Raw genomic sequence first — 13,433 nt, 5'->3', positions numbered from 1 at the left:
AGTGGCGGCTGGTGACTTCAAATCAAAGGGGGGCTGCAGGAGACAGCTGAATGGGTGGGGTCAAGGGGGAGGGTGTGGCCAACCGGAAAGGGGAGGAGCTATGCTCAAAACCACAAAAACTAACTTTAATTAAATACGCTGCCCTGGGTGGCAAACCATCATTATGAGAGCCTAATCAAGACAAAGATAAGTGTAGAAGAATAAAAATATTTCAATGCATTGGCTGCATGACAGCTTACTTAATATCTAGATGGAAACAAAAGGTTGTGAGGCATGAAAAAATAAATTACTTTTTAAATACATTACTGGAATGCCAGTCAAAATCAAGTACAAGCAAAACCAGAAGCACTCAACTCAAACCACTTCTCCTTGCACTGCAGTTCTAATTATAATTTATATTCAGCTTTATTAAAGTGCCAAGTAACATGCTGAAAGTAGAAATCTCTGTGATGCCCCCACTTGTAAAAATGTTTCTTATCCAAAAAAGACCTGCTGCCTGACAACTATCTACTTGTTTCATGGGGAAAACATGTAAGTAAAAAATGAAAAGCAAACAAGAAATAAGCTCAAGATACATTGCTTAAAGGATTACTGTACAGGTTATGGACCACACATGATTGGCATTCTGTTTAGTTTACGGGTAAAGTCTGTAGAGATGACTGGAAGTCTCCAAGTGTAATGAGCTTTTTAAAATAATGGAATCCTGTCCTTTAATACCCAAGGCTTATACATTATCTAGTCAATTATTCTCTGCATGGCAACAACAGAAAGGCTTTCAATGTTGGCAATTCTTTAACAGTATGCTTATTAAAGCTTACTTGCATCTTACGATCTCAGACAAGCTTACATTATGGTCATTAAAGCATTGCTACTTAAACACAGAGCAACAGGCACTTTGAGTAATAAGCATAAATCAACAGTACAAAAATATGACAGAAACCAGACCTTTCTGCAAAATCAAGGACAGATGAAAAGCCACTGTAGTACTTGTGACTACCTTGGATGGGTGGGGGGGACACACTGCACATTTACACTGCATAACTACTCCTTGCCTTGCTTGGACACATCCAGAGTCAGTACATGGTGGAGTGGGGTGCAACAAGTATGTCACAATTTGAAATGTCTCTGGCTGACTGTGATGGCCCTTACACGTGTCATCATACCTCTCAACCTCAGAGCAAGACATCTGGACAAAGCCATACACAGAAGTTGGACAAATGCCCACAAATAAGGACTATTTAAATATTTCTCTAATAAACTTAGAAAGATAATAGAATAGGTCTTGCATTAGTATGACTTTTCTGAAGGGTATAAAATCTGAAACTCAAATGTCTGTCATTATTTTCTAACTTCAGTCTTTAGTGATTTGTCACTAATTTGCCAAAAAACACAATTTTATGAAAAATGGACCAAATGTGATGCAAAAATATAAAATAGCCACACAATACAGCTGGGAACCTGTCAAAGAAGGGACACTTTAATATTAGTACTGCTAACTTGAGCAGCTGACAAAATAAAAGAATCTACATGCATTTCAAGTAATCTATAACTTTGATTATTACAGTTATTTCTTAATTGTAAACCCTCCATGTTTTCTTCCAAAAATACTATTTTGTGGAGGGATTATTAGGGGGAAGAGCAACATTTTAAGACAAAATCGGAGACAGTTGAGAGGTTGGCTATGCCTAATTCTATAAAGCAATTTATTTGCATGTACCGCTCAACCTGTTAATGCAGTAAATCTGAACAAGGCCAAATATACTGGGGGAACATATAAACAGTACTAAAAATTGCTCTTGTATAAATTGAGACAGTTGATAGAATAACAGTTCTTACTTTAGCATGCATTTTTCTGAAGGTTATGAAGTCTGAAACTCAGTGTATCATTATTTAGTGACTTAATTTCTAAATGATTTGCCAGAAAACTACAAATTTTATGAAGAACAAACCAAAAATAAGAAGCAAAAATCTATTCATTCTTTGAAAAACTGGAGAGTTGGGAGGTGTAGTTCAGCTGGGCCTGTCTGAGTTTGCTGCCCTTCCCCCCCTGACAAAATCACGGTTGAATGGAGCCTCTGCAGCCATTCCAATGAACCATTACTTGGCTATTTCACTCCATTTACCATAAACACTAATGTGCATACTGCTTTACTTGTATGATGAGTTTGACTTCATTTGAAAGTTTTATTTTGTATTTTACAGCACAAACACTAAGTCATCTACTAAACAAAGCAATGCAGTCTCACAATGAAAACTTAGCATTAAAACTTCTCTGCCCTTGAAACTCACATTCATTGAAACAGCATTGAAACCCACATTCAAAGAAAATACATTTTGCCAGTGGCAGATGGATTAATTTTGGGCTGTTTCCAAATCATAGGCCCCTTGCATATGAAACATACATGTGCTCTTTGATACACCTTCCTCATTGTACTAAATTATATTCCTTGTACAATATATTACAGTTGTTAGAGGGCGTTTTAAATTTGTTTTGAACATTTTTCCAGTAAGCAATGAAACAAAATGCATGCACCCATAATGACAAAACTGCCCAGTTCAGAACATTTATCATAAAAGTCTACTCAGACTTCCACAGTCCACCATTATCAGTAAATATGCACAATTCTACAGTCCACCATTATCACTAAATATGCACAATTCTACAGTCAACAATTATCAGTAAATATGCACAATTCTACAGTCCACCATTATCAGTAAATATGCACAATTCTACAGTCCACCATTATCAGTAAATATGCACAATTCTACAGTCCATTATCAGTAAATATGCACAATTCTACAGTCCATTATCAGTAAATATGCACTATCTCTGAAGAAGTAAAAGTCATCTAAATAATTCCACATTAAAGAAATCTGTAACTAAAGAAGAGGTTACTGCTAGCAAACACCTTTATATTTCATGGTTTCATCGAAAAATAAAGTGCCTGTTGCCCCTCAGGAATAAATTGCCTATATTACATTAAAAAAATGCTAGTAATATTGCAAGAGGAAATGGATGGCACCAAGGAGAACATTCTCAGTACAGCAGCATCCACCCCTTGTGGGAGTAGAACCCACAGCCTTCTGCATCAAAGGCAAGTACACAACTTGTTGTGCTATTAACAAGGCAAACCAACTTCACTTAAGCAGCACTAAACTTCTGTTCCCCTGCAGCTCTCAGCTCCTTGTAAAATCTACTCAATACTCAACTTTGCAGCACAAGAAAACTGGAAAAAGCCAAAATGTATTGGGGGGGGGGTCAAAAGCCCAAACATTGCTTGTATAATCTTGGAAAATTGCTAGAACCATACATTTTACTGCCAAGCTCCCTGTGCAAAACAGAGCAACATACCACTACGCCAAATCAGCTGCTTTGTAAAAGAGGAAGACTGAAACTTAAATGGTTATCATTTAGTGAATTCAGTTCTCACCATAGCTGTCAACCTCTTGGCACAAAACACCTGGACAAACCCAGTAATGAGGGAATACAGCCCTCAAACATTCAGTGAATTCAGTTCTTGCCATAGCTGTCAACCTTAGCACAAAAAAACTGGACGAAGCCAATAATGAGGGAATACAGTCCCAAAAATAGGGACAAATTTCAAATATTCATCCTATAAACTTAGAAAATTGCTAGAATAAAAGGTTGTGTTACAGTTGTGTTACTATGTATTTTCTGAAGAACATGAAGTCTGAAATTCAAATACCTGTCAATTTTACTGCTGACAGAATAAAAACAATTTTCAGCAGAGACCCAGGGAGAAATACTGCAGACACGTCTTTGTAAAATGACAGGGCACCAGAGCAAATCCACACAAACACAGGGAGGAGATGCAGACTCCACACAGAAGGCACCCCAGCCAAGAATCAAACCAGAAAACCTATAGCTGTGAGGCAACAATACTACCACTGCACCATCAAATATGTAAGAAATTAAACATTCAGAAACCTGAAGTCTGAAATTCAAATGCCTGTCAATTTTATTTAACATTTGTTAATCAGGACAGTCTGACTTGGAACAAAAAAACAATTTTCAGCAGAGGCCCAGGAAGAAATAATGCAGACATGTCTTTGTAACATGGGAGGACACAAAAGCAAACCCACACAAACACAGGGAGAAGATACAGATCCCACAAAGAAGGAACCCCAGCCAAGAATCAAACCTGAGAACCTGCAGCTGTGAGGCAACAATGCTACCAGTGCACCATCAAATAAAAGCAAACCCACACAAACACAGGGAGAAGATAACAGACCCTACAAAGAAGGAACCCCAGCCAAGAATCAAACCTGAGAACCTGCAGCTGTAAAGCAACAATGCTACTACTACACCATCAAATATCAAGCATTGCAACATTTACAAACCACAGATATTATGAGGAAATAACAGACCCCCACAAAGAAGGAACCCAGCCAAGAATCAAACCTGAGAACCTGCAGCTGTGAGGCAACAATACTACTGCTACACCATCAAATATCAAGCATTGCAACATTTACAAACCACAGATATTATGAGGAACAGATCAGATCAAATATGAGGCAAAAATCTGCATTTTTTTACAAATGGTGGTGGGTAGGGAACTCAAGTCTTTAACACCTGCATACAGGGTACAGGGTTCAAGCCTGAGGTATTCCCTACCACACCACCATGAGCACCTGGGGCATTTTCTCACACACACACACACACACACACACACACACACACACACACACACACACACACACACACACCAGTCCAGCTTGGAAGCATAACTTCAAAGACACACACTTCCCTAACTTCAAACAGTTAAAAGCACCAGTCGCTTGACAGCATAAATTCAAATAGTAAAAAGAGCACCATAATTAACACACTTACCTGTCCTGGCTGTCCATTCTCCATAACGTACATCCAAATGCCCGCGCAATAATCCAAAGACCCGCGAGATCTGACGAAACCCCTTCCCGACGAGAGACTCAATTCCAGACTGCTGGTGTTGCAGTCCGACCCCGACGCGTTTTCCCAGCGAGTCTGTGCACTTTAAAAGTGCACAGACGTCTCCTATGTTTCCCTACCAGGACTGCCGGACTGCCTGGAGCATGCGCAGTAGACTCACAGTAGTCTGAACTACTGCGCATGTGTGAAGTCCGCAAAATTTTAAAACTTTTTTTTTTCCTTTTTTTTACTTTCTTTTCACTTCTTTTTGTTGAGGAGGCTGCAGTCCGGCAGTCCAATAGCACGGGCCGCCCCTGCAAGGTTGGTGGTAACAGTTATTATTTCCATGATAAAATTCTGCAAATTAGATTATTTTTCCACACTCACTTGACTAACACCTGGCTCCATGCCATTTGCTTGTTTAGTATTATTGGCTGACTATATTGCTTTATGATGAATAAATATTAAATCCTCTCGCTCTTGTGTTATGGCAATTATAGGACTCCTCTCTTCAAGACTTCTCAAATATGTGCACAAATTTTACATCAATTTAATTTGCAGCTAGGTAGCCAGCTGTAAAACTAATATATTTTAAACCATTTTGCTTTAAAAATGTTTTCCATTTCTTTGACTTTAACTTTGGACAGCTGCATCCATCTATCCATCCATCCATCCATCCATCATACAGGCATCATTCCAAGCACTGATACATTCATTCCAGTCATCACTGACCCCATGTTTACATCTTTTGGATACTTTACTCGTGCATCCAATATGATTTGGAATATGAAGCAGCCTGGAGGACATGCAAACCTCAATAAAACATCATTGTTGTATGATATATCAAAGTTCTTAGGGATGAAAGGGTACTGAAATTCACAGTTTTGGACCATGTCATGTGCAGCTTTTACCAAAGTCTTCTGTTTCTTTAAAATATGAATGGTCATCCCATGAACATCCAGGCAAAGAACTTCCATGTTCTGTTCTTGAGGGCCCCTCAGATATGATCTGTGATATCTTTAGTCTGGACCATATCTTGATGAGACATATCACTCTGATTATGAAGCCACACGGTGACAATCTTTGATATAGGGATTACTGCTGCTCTTCTCTGGTGGCAAAATCAGACTGCAACAGATTTTCACTTGAAGAAGATCCTTTTCAAAAATATCATACATACATGTGTGACAATACTGGGTCATATATATGCATGTATGTTTGGTCTCTTTTTTTCATCACAATATACATACATATATAATGGGTAACTGGGTTGGCATGTAATATTCATCCACTGGATGCATGGTTCATGATTATTGGCTTCATAGGTGCTTCATTTGGCAGCTTTGTAACTTGTTGCATTCATCACAGATACCCTTTTATTAGGTTTAGAAAAGTTAGTAATAACCAGTAATCTGTAGTTAGTGCAAACCCTCTTCCATACAGATGATTGTTAGATTCGTATACTCCATAAACCAGGCTGGGAGCTTTTCTGTCTGTCAGGGCATATTGACATTCAGTATTACTAACTTTGAAATAAAAGCTATGGGTCTTTCTGTACTATCCTGGAAAGTTCATGATAGAACAGTATCAGCTAAACAAAAGCAAACCACACACCAACTTAAAGTGCGAAGACATATCAATGTAGGAAAGCAGTTTGTCCAGAGTTGTCAACTCTTTTAACTGACTAAAGTATGTTTGCATTACACCAGCTATTTCCACTCAGACCCATTCTAAATAAATATTTATAACATGTATGATACTGCTGAGAAGTTCCACTCATTATTGGCTTACCAGACCTGGGTGCAAATTTTAACATCTGTCATGTCTTGTGACTTGCAAGGACCAATTTTGTCAGTAAGATGACTACAATATGATTATATATCTTTGATAATTTTTCACTGTTTTCTAAGTTTATGTTCTTGTAGCCTATGTAGCAGATTATCTATGTGCTTTCTATATGCTGTTCACCCCCTCCCCATCACCAGGATAGAACCTTGATGGCACTGCTTGCTAAGAATTTATTGGAGTAACCAAATAATTAAGTGCTCAATTGTAAAACAGCAGTCAAAAATTACAATGTAAGATAAAAAACAAACCACTTATGTTTAAAAAAAAAAAACTACCAAAAAGTGCTTTTTCACCAAGTTGTTGTGTCTTTCAGCTTTTCCCGGTTAGGGTTCGCCACAGCAGAACTCCGGTCCGCTAATTATTGGCAGTAGATTTTTACATGCCGATTTGCCAGCCCTGATGCATAACCTTCAACGAAGGTATGCCCATTCACGTATGTCTCCACAAAGAAGACGCTCTAGCTGAGAATCGAACAGGACAACGTCTTACTGTGAGGCGACAACCTACCGCAGCACCACCACCACAGTTTAGTGCTTTTCCACCATAAACAAGAAAAATAATTGAACATGCTTAACTATATATATTATTAAAGTCACATGGCATATAAAGCCTGTCATTTACAATACATATTTAATGATTCATTAAACAGGTTTCTGTTTCAAGAATGGCACCAAATAAAACTTGGGTACGTACTGGGAATATCTAAGCATTCTTCTTATTTTTTCTAACAATAATTATCACTCTCCCTCCCAATATTTTATTATTAATAGTAAAAATAGCTTTACATTAAAATATATATATTTACATATATCTTTATATGTGTGTGTGTATTGGTATATTAAAAAACAGAAATGTCAACATCCTTAACATCAACAAAAAAATCGAGAAAAGAAAATACATTGACATGTAACTATGATTGTTCAAGATACAACCAGAGTTTGCAAGTAAAAAACAGCAGTGTCATCACCCATGTGGGTTTTGAACCCCCTACTCCCCCTGCTTAATTTATATAATAATAATAACTCTTAAGATTACATAAAACCAGGATCACATCTGTATACATTTTATATATATATATATATATATATATATATATATATGGGTCAACTTCTGTTCACCTAAAGTACACTTTACCGAATCTGAAAAAGCCGACTCAAGTAAAGCGAAAGTGCAGTTTAATGAAAATGCACTGTCACGAAGTACACATCATCGAACAACAGTTGGCAGTTCTGGGATCCTGTGGAAGAACAGGTGCGGTGTTTTTTACTTATGATTTACACTTAATATTGAGTTAATATAGATCACGGTACAGTGAGGATAAGGAAATGTTCCCTTTTCCCCACTGTAGTACCATCTCTGAGTTAGCATATATAATTAATTAGTAGGGTGTTGGGGGAGCAGGGGGCTTGCCCTCCAGCAAAAATGTGTTTTTAGTGTATATGTCAGTGTTTTGATACTTCGGTGATGTGGACTTCATGATAGTGCGTTGTCATTAAACTGCACTGTAGTCAGCTTTTTCAGGTTCAGTAAAGTGTACTCTCAGTGAATGAAAGTATATATATATATATATATATATATATATATATATATATATATATACACAGACGCATTATATATATATAAAATCAATGGTTGCAGTCTGGAAGAGCAAATGCTCATTTTGCCTTGTCTTTCAGCTTGCTGGCTGCTTTCAGTGTGAGATTGCAATATCTTGGGGTTTGGGAATTTGTACTGTTCCTGTTACGTGATTTCGGAGTTGGTATATATAGTTAAATTAATGGGGATGTGGGGGTGCAGAGAGAAAAGCCCTATTGCAAAAAAAATATTTTCCTTTTGTATTTACTCTTTGGGACATTTGATATTTAATGACAGAATCGTACATAAATATATAAATAGATATATATTCATAGATCTCTCTCTCTCGCTATATATATATATATATATATATATATATATATATATATATATATATATATATATATATATATATATATATATATATATATATATATATATATCACAGCAGACAACATTTTCAGCTGAAGCATTTTAAATATTGCCATTAATCTATCACACCGACCTGTTAGGACCGCTCACATATAAGATCCAGGCAAATAACAATAATGGCAGCCTGTTATATGTAATCAAAACCAATATGCCTTCATATTATACTAGAAATAAAGTAAATGCCCAGTAATATAAGTAAATACATCACTATTCAAGCCATCATGATGTTTAAGCACCTTAGACATCCTCCATTGAGTTTATCTAAAACCTGGTACCTGACAATTAGAAACATAGATCAAAACACTTTGTATCAGTACACTTACCCAAAGCAAGCTACTACTATGTCTAATTCAGTACATTCAGTACTTAAACCCATTTTGGAGAAGAGCTTCTCTATACAAAAGAAATGACTAGAGACAAACTCACCCTGGATCATCTCTAAGCCACACTCCCTTCATAAAAACAGGGTTTGAACCTGGAAGCTTTTGAAAAACCTAACAGACCCACACATCACAAGAAGTTCCCCACCCTATAGAAAAAGTGGTATGTTAAAATTAAGGAAATAAAATCAAATCACATCAAAACAAAACTTACTCAAATGGCATTATAACAAATGCAGTACTGGAATATTCTAAAATGTATAGTTTAGTCCAAGATACCTGTTTGAAGGACATCCAATTGTTAAAACCACAAAACAGTTCAATGCCCATACGAATAGATAACACACCATAAACTCAAAAGTATGGAACAACAAAACAAACGTAATTCCAGCAATTTATTGTTTAGCGCTTTCTTCCCCATCAAACAGGAACTTCATCAGAACAAATTTCCCCTCCAAGTCAACCCTTTATATACTAAACATTTAATTGAAAGTAATTGGAAACCAATTAAAAAAAATTACTTAAACACACATTGTATATAAATGAATATTAGTACATTAAAACATAATTTAAAAACCATTTGTATGAAACATTCAATGTCAAACTATAAAAAGACATTTGAGAAATTTAAAACGCTAGTGCTTTTTTCTTCAGTACAGGCAGTAAAGATAAATAATCATTAAGTCCTGGTTTTCTAAGTGCATTTAACTTAACAATCCAGTAGAATTCCCTCAAGTCCACATTTAATTCCCACCAGCCACCTCTGGGGTCTTGTTTAATGACCTCTAGAATACCGAACATAAATTTTGTAAAACAGTGACAAATCAATGAGTGTTTGAAAAGGGCATTGTTCATATTACCTTTAGCTATAGCATGTGTATGTTCATATATCCTGAGTCAGAATTTCCTCTCTGTTTTACCAATATAGTAGAATGAACAAGGTTGGCAGATGGCAATGTAAACAATACCCTTAGTATTGCAGTTGCCTCTTCGTAGTGGAATACCCTTTTTGTTGTCTGCTATGTATAACACATCTTTATTCAAGACAAACTGGCATTGGTTACAGTGCCCACACCTAGTAGTCCCTTTCAATGACAAGGTCCTAGGTGAAATAAAATGTTCTGTCAAATATTTTAAATTTTTCCCCACTTTGTAAATGAAATTTGGTACTTTTCCTAGACTATTAAAGATTTCAATATTCCCTTTAAAAATAACCCAGCTTATTTTTATAATCTCTTTAAGTTGCTGTTCTCCATTTCCATAAGTAATGACCATGCTAGTATTATAATCTTTCTGGGTGGAATATTGCGTAGTTTGTTGGTGGATGATTTCACCACTAGCCAACAAAGGTTTATACCTTGAACCCCATCCCCCAGTAACTTGTTCAACAACCTTTTCCAATAAATGGTTTGGGTATCCTCTTACTTTGAACATTTCAGTAATGATGGAAACTTCCTCCAAAAATATTTCCTTCCTTGAACACATTCTATCTGCCCTTACCAACTGTCCCTTAAAAATATTCTTTTTAGTGTGGAAAGGATGACAACTTTGAAAATCTAAATAACTGTTTGAAAAAGTGTCCTTCCTATAGATTCAAACTTTTTTTGTACTTTATCTTTGGAAATCATCACATCTAAGTAACTTATTTCCACATCTGAACAGTTGGCAGTAAATTTGAAAAATGGACAAATCTGATTAATGTACTGAAGGAAAGTAACAAAATTGGGTTTCGTATCATTCCAAAGAATAAAAATATCATCCAGGAAACTATAATACATAAGCCACTTCTGTGAATAAGAACTTGTGAAAATATGTTTTTTCTCCCATGCATAAAGTACAAGGTTGGTATAAATGGGGGCGCATGTGGCCCCCATTGCCACTCCCTGCACTTGCTTATAGAATTCTCCTTCAAATATGAAGTAATTATTGAATAAAATGTATTCCGTTGAAGCCATAATGAAATTAATCATAGTGTCTAAAAGACATGTGAGTTCCCTAATGGCCTCGTAAAACAAATCTAATCCCTCCTTGTGGGGAATTGAAGTAAATAAATCCACTACATCTATCATGGAAAAAATAACTTCATTGTTGTACCATCCTTTGTTAAATTTAGACAAAAAATCCCACGAATCCTTCAGTAGGTAATCCACATTTTGTATAGAATCTTTCATAATTTTGTCCACAAAAGTGCAAAGAGTGTGTGTAGAACTGTTATGTGCAGAAATAATAACCCTAAATGGAGGTTTGTGAATACACTTATGAACTTTGGGAATACCGAAGGCTGTGGGTATAAGAGGATGCTCTGTTTTTAAAAAATGATAGAGCTCTTCTGAAATGGCTTTTTGAAGTAAGGAATCCTCCAGAAAGTATAGAATTTTCCTATGTGCTAAAATGGTTTCATTCCTGGATGAAATTTGATATTTCTCTGTGTCTGAAAAAATCATGGTGAGTTCATTCACATAATGTGTCACGTTGTATAATACAATCCCCCACCCCACCCCACCCCCACCCTTATCAGGCTTCATTATTCTATGTGTCTTATTTGTTCTCAAATTATTTAGTAAGGTGAATTCATCTCTACGCAAATTAAATCTTTTGGTAGAATTATGTTTTTTAATTTCATTTTGAATCTTCACCTCACATGCCTTCTCCTGAACTTGAACCTGGAAGCTTTTGAAAAACCTAACAGGCCCACACATCAGAAGAAGTTCCCCACCCTATAGAAAAAGTGGTATGTTAAAATTAAGGAAATAAAATCATATCACATCAAAACAAAACTTACTCAAATGGCATTGTAACCAATGCAGTACTGGAATATTCTAAAATGTATAGTTTACTTTGATGATAACAAATCATGTGAAAGTAAAACCATTATGGATACCTTTTCTCTCCAGGAGTTAGAAAAATAAGTAGCACCCAAATTACCTTCACAGATTCATCCACCTGCCCTGTCCAAACTAGTGCCTAAACACATAACGGATGCTGAACTTCCCCATCTTTCTACTGTACTTCAGCCCATTCATTTCGAGCCTTCTCCTCAAGAACTGTTGGAAAACATACAACCTGCACCAGTGCATCATCCTTCCTTTCTTCTTATGTGTAGAGATTTCCTGCTCACACATTGCTCAAGTCTTTCAATGACCACTAGCATAGTCATGCCCTCAATTTAAGCACTCTATAATTGACTGCCAGTGATTACTTGCTCATCCCTTTTGCTCGCCATAGGTTCATAGTTTCATAGGTAGGTACTAGGCTATTAGCCCTAGGGCCTATATAAGCCTAGCCAAAAAAGTACCCTGGCTTTCGCCACCTAAGAAAATTATTTTCCTGTGCCTCTGTTGAGCAGAGCCACAGAAGTGATCCCTGGGGTGAATTTCCTATTTCCCATCCAATCATCAAGATTTTTCTTGAAGAGTGCTAATGAGGAGCTCTGTTTGACATAGATAGGTAGTCTGTTCCAGAGTATGGGAAGCCTCTGGGACAGGAATCTATCCCTCCAGCAAGTTCTGTTTATTGTGGTGACAAGGTTTAGGTCCCTAGAGCATGTAGCTTGGAGGGATTGGGATTTATTTAAGTGGAGCATGTCCAACAGCTCTGGGTTTAACATAGCTTTGTATGTTAGGCAGAGATCACCTCTGAGTAGGCGATATGCGACGGAGTAAAGCTGGAGATTTTTGAGACGGTCTGCATAGGGCATCTGTTTGAGGCCAGTAATCCTCTTTGTGAGGTATTTCTGTGGTCTTTCCAGTTGTTGTAGATGTCTTGTGAGGTACATACCAAAAGGGGCATTGTACTCTATAATGGGTCTAATGAGTGATGAGTAGAGGGGAACAATGACCTCTTTTTCTGGATGAGAAACCTTTTGTGATGAGGTGAGCCATGTAGAAGAATTTCCTGACCACTGTGGTGATGTGATTATCAAAGGAGAGATTACTGTCCACCTGTGTCCCAAGTTCTCTTATCACACTTTTGGCATTAAGTAGACTACCGCTTATGTGGTAGTTCATGGGTACAGAGTTTTTATTAAAGGGGATGACAATACACTTTTTACATTTTCCACATTTACCATCATACTCATCTATAAACAGTATTGTCTTACCTTAAAACCACAAAAGTCAAAACTTCTGAGTATAGCTTACATATATAAAAAAGCAGTTCTCTGACCTTCAAACACTGACTTTATTTGGAGATATATGTAGAAACAATTTGAGCAAAACAGTGCCAACAATTTGGAACCACTTGACCAAACCCAAGAAAACTAATTGGCTACTCTAAATTTAGAAAGGGAT

This window comes from Protopterus annectens, chromosome 14.part0, assembly GCF_019279795.1.
Source record: "Protopterus annectens isolate FY-2018-M chromosome 14.part0, PAN1.0, whole genome shotgun sequence".
NCBI classification, from domain to species: domain Eukaryota; kingdom Metazoa; phylum Chordata; order Ceratodontiformes; family Protopteridae; genus Protopterus; species Protopterus annectens.
This window is presented reverse-complemented; position numbering follows the sequence as displayed.